Source organism: Sipha flava, unplaced genomic scaffold (assembly GCF_003268045.1).
Source record: "Sipha flava isolate LNK unplaced genomic scaffold, YSA_version1 3_pilon_pilon, whole genome shotgun sequence".
Lineage (NCBI taxonomy): Eukaryota > Metazoa > Arthropoda > Insecta > Hemiptera > Aphididae > Sipha > Sipha flava.
Window position 1 is genome coordinate 3,346,514 of NW_020273108.1, and position 4,762 is coordinate 3,351,275.

Below are 4,762 nucleotides of genomic sequence, written 5' to 3' on the forward strand. Positions count from 1 at the left end.
CACAGTGCATTGTGATTATTGATAAGAGTTTTACTGATCAAACTGATATCACTGATATCAGTCACAATTTTGTATTTACAGGTCCACGGACTACGAAGACCCGATGTCTTAAAATCTTTAGTTTTTTTTAGTTAACGTTTTATAAAATATTTTCCAAGTGTAGTTGCATTCAAATACTTCATAAAAACGTTTTACACAAATCACTAGTTATTTTTTTAGAGTCGACACTACTGTTAATGATAATAATAGTGAAATTGTTTCTCGATCATCTGAATTAGCACCTATTGGTTTTGATCAAAATCAAGTACGTAATATTTTTTTATAAATTGGTTAAAATAATTTAATATTATACAGTATAATTATTAGTTATTATTAATTCAACTGTATTTTTAAATGAAAAGTTTGCTAATAAATCAGTGACAATTTAAAATTTAAGTGAAAAAAACCTCTTTATGAATTGTTTTTAGGCATACTGCATACATATTACATATTTATGTCTAGAGACCTACTAGTGTAGATACTACTATTCTATCTATCTAAATCTGAAACAACATTTTTATTACATTTCTATTTTCTTAAATAATTGCTAATAACATATTAGATTACTTTATAAGCTACGAGCGCTTCCCCGCAGTAAGGCATTTGGCTGGTTTATCATAAAAAAACGTTATCATAACTTCAAATTGTAAAATGTAGGAGCTAGAAGATCTCTTTTAATTTAAAAGGTATATATTAATACATTATTAGGTATATTATAATGTATAGTTTTATAAATTCTTTACATTTGATGAATATAAATTATATTATGTCCTAATGTATATGATAGGTAGGTAGACACGTAGCTAAATGAGGGCCAGGGTGTGCCTGGCCCACCCTAATATGTGTCCGGCCTTAGGCCGGCCCACCTAAAGTATTGAGAAGGCTCATTATTATATGATTGCTTTTAATTTTTACCAAATTTTTCATATTGCTTAAATATGACGCAAATAAAACCAAATACATTGGGTTTTAATAATAATCTAAATAATGTAACTTGTATCTAAATTTAAACGATCGATTAGGAAATAATTGCTATTTATAGCTAAATATCGGTACTATACTACAATGTCAAGTTGTTCTTATCATATCTAGACAGTGACTACTGTATACTTGTATGTCTATTTTTAGAATACTTTGAGCGAGGGTATTGTCATTATATTGATTCATATAGAAATATATTATGGTCTCCGATTGGGCAATTACATTCACATTCAGCGCACACCGCACTTATGCTAACGTCACCTGTGTTAATATTTGTACAATTTATAGTATTTATACATTTTATTTTTTATACTTGTATTTAATATTTAAATTAATTTTAAAATGGCACCTCTCAGTGGATGTGCCAAAAGAAAACTAAAATTACAAAGAGAAGAGCAAAATGATAAAATATGGTATTATTAGGTTATATACTATATTAAGAGTTAAGACCTTTAATTCCATTCTTGTAAAAAAATAACTACATTTTTCTAGTAATTAATATATAATAAAGTAATTATATTTAATAACTCCAGTCTCCATTACAACTATTCATTTGCTCTACTACCTACCTACCATATACATTAGGACATAATATAATTTATATTCCTCAAATGTAAAGAATTTATAAAACTATGATAACGTTCTTTTATGATAAGCCAGCCAAATGCCTTACTGCGGGGAAGCGCTCGTTATAAGCTTGCATAATAAATAAGCTTTTTTAAATATTATTGATCCTCGAAATGATTTTTTGTAAATGCTAATAGTAGTTTGACTGATGAACAAAAGCACCTAGTAAGTTATAAAAGGGTGTTCTTGTCGTATGTGGCCTACCGCACACTTGTCTACCATTAGGGGTGCCATTTCCGGTTTTTTGTAAGGGTATGCAAGCAATTAAAGAGACCAATTTTTTCCCACCACCAGGCCAACATGATAAGCAGTTATTACTTATTAGCCGTGATGCATGCACAATATTAAAGATTAGAAAACTGAAGGTCAAGGCGGCAAGATCAGTGATGCCTAAGCCAATAGCCAATAATTGAAAATGAAAAAAAAATTCAGGGTATGCAAGTGCACATCCTGCTTCCCCCCCCCCCAAATGACGTCCCTATTTATTTTATATTATTCTATAATTAAAATACTTATATGCATTCACTATATATTAGCCAAATATTTTTATTAAATTTTTCAATTGGATGAAACTACCATAGCTTCTTTAAAGAAAGGAGAACTTATTGAAATTAACACTATTTGTGTTTACTGTGGCTCATAGACTAAATTCTATACTCACAAAAAAAGAAGAAAAGAATGAACCGTAACTTTTAGTTTTTAGTACATACCTATTGACATAATATATTCTAATACACCAATTTACCTACATATTACAATACATCATTGCATATTTGTATATAAACATACATGGTAAATCGCATACGAAAAGAATACCTATAAGTTATTAGTGATAGAAATATTTTGTTTTTAATTATTATTTTACATAATAATTACATTATAAACTATTTTCTTAATTTAATAAATTAATGTCTTGTAATAATCTTTAATAGATTCTTGTAAAACCATGGATTCCTACTATTACATATGTAATTTGGAAATATTACAGGAATGTAATGAACATACAAGCTTTGAGTACCAATTGCCATTTTGCGTACAACAAGAATGCTGTGGGAAATCAGAAATCGTTTTTTAATTTTCCTAAAGATCCTATAAAGTAAGAAATATTTATTTTAATCATCACTTTTATAATAATGTATTAATTTGTGATTTTTATGATGAACTCTGTGGATTGAAAAATGTAATCCTGTTTCTATACCAACCTCAGACACTAGTGATCTAGCAAAAAGATATAAGTTGTGTTCACTTCATTTTGAGGATAATATATTTAGCAACTTTCAAAAAAATAGGCTTTATTCTCATGCAGTACCAACTTTATTTGAAAGTAAGTTATAGAATAATTATTATAAATTACTATTAAATGTATTACTATTCTCGATTAGGTATATTTCTATATTTTATATTATAAACGAGTGGGTACCCTTTGGTAATAATAGTACAGTAAGTATAAATTTCAATATAAAAATAGAGTTAACAATATTTAAGATAATAATAATAATAATAGAATATAAATACAATAAAATAGTAATAATATTAATTAATAATTAAATAATTTATAACATAAATTAATTTAATAATATTTATTATTATACAATTTGGCTGACAGATAATAACAGAATTATACTTAATATTTAGCTTAATCTTTATAATAAAACACAGAATTTAATTTAGTACCTACTAGATTTAAATTTATGAAATAATATCTGTAACATTTCTTGGTATAGTCAACTGACAAAAAATAGCTTGTGTTCACACGTTTTATTATTGTTTTTTAAATTTAATCATGTATACTATAATTTTAGATACTGTCGTTGAACAAAATTTGAACACGGCATCTTCACCAACAAATTCGGTGGTTGAATTATCTAGTGTTGTAGAAGATATACCAGTATGATGTTCAACACCTGGTATAAAATAATATTTTCATATTAAAATTGATTACTCTTTTTTGATTGATTTATATACCAATTTTATTTATCAGATTCTTTTACTACATCATCAACTGGATGTGATACTTCGGTTGGTAATCAAACTCCAAATTACAATTCGGAAAGAACTCCAAGAAAACTAAAATACAAGAGGCAACTTAGTGAAGCTTATAGATCAATAAAAAATTTGGAAAAAAGAGTTTCACATTTAAGTGAATTGTTGGCGCAAACAAGCAGTATAGGAAAATGTATTCAACTATGTGAAGAGTATCTTCCACAATATTTATGTTGGTAAAAAATTATTTATGTTATAAGGATAAAGATCCACGTATATTTTCATTTAGTACCAAAATTAAACAATTTACTCTAACTCTTCATTTTTTTGGACCTAATATTATCAAATTGCTTCAAAAATATTTTAATCTTCCTTCTATTCGTACATTAAGAACAATCATTGCAAAATATGAATTGAAACCGGGTTTTAATGATTGTATGTTCAACTTTCTATCTTTTAAAACTAACTTCTTCCTGAGGTACTAGAATGCATTCTTTGTGCAGACGAAATGCCCATAAAAACTCATTTTTTTTACAATGTGTCAAAAGATAAAATAATTGGCTTAAATTAAACAAACAATAATGTCACATATGAACCTGCTAATCATTCTCTTGTTTTTATGATTAGAGGTCTAAACTATAGTTGGAAACAATCAATTTCTTATTATTTAATTTCAAAAAGCTGTTCTAGTAGGGAATTAAATGATATAATTTTTTCAACAATACGCAGACTTAGAAATATCAACATTACTGTAAAAGCATTTATTACCGATCAAGGCTCAAATTGCATTCAATTTCCTAATAACAACAATGTTTCTCCAATTGAGCCATATTTTGAAGTTGATGAAGAAAAAATTGTTTATATATTTGATCCTCCTCATCTATTGAAATCAACCAGAAATATGTTTTTTAAATATAATTTTAAAATTAATGATGAGTTAGTAGAAAAAAATATTTAAACACATTTGATTATGATTCTAAATGTAATCTACGCATGGCACCAAAATTGACCTCTTCGCATGTTTATCCAGGACCATTTGAACAAATGAAAGTACGATTAGCTACCCAGGTATTTAGTACAAGTGTTACTGCTGGTATGTCCACAGCTTTACATTGTGGTATTTTACCTCAGA

At 27.1% G+C, this 4,762-nt stretch overlaps 1 long non-coding RNA gene across 2 annotated transcripts; it reads left to right on the plus strand.

Annotated features, from left to right (window-relative positions):
- LOC112688634 lies at positions 1 to 2,947 on the plus strand. 2 transcript variants are annotated; one of them, XR_003149072.1, is made up of 3 exons: positions 1 to 304; positions 2,580 to 2,743; positions 2,855 to 2,947. It is a non-coding gene; the product is annotated as an uncharacterized LOC112688634 (long non-coding RNA). The 2 variants fall into 2 exon arrangements; XR_003149073.1 differs by having other exon boundaries at positions 6 to 304; positions 2,636 to 2,743.
- Positions 2,948 to 4,762: the final 1,815 nt, after the last annotated feature.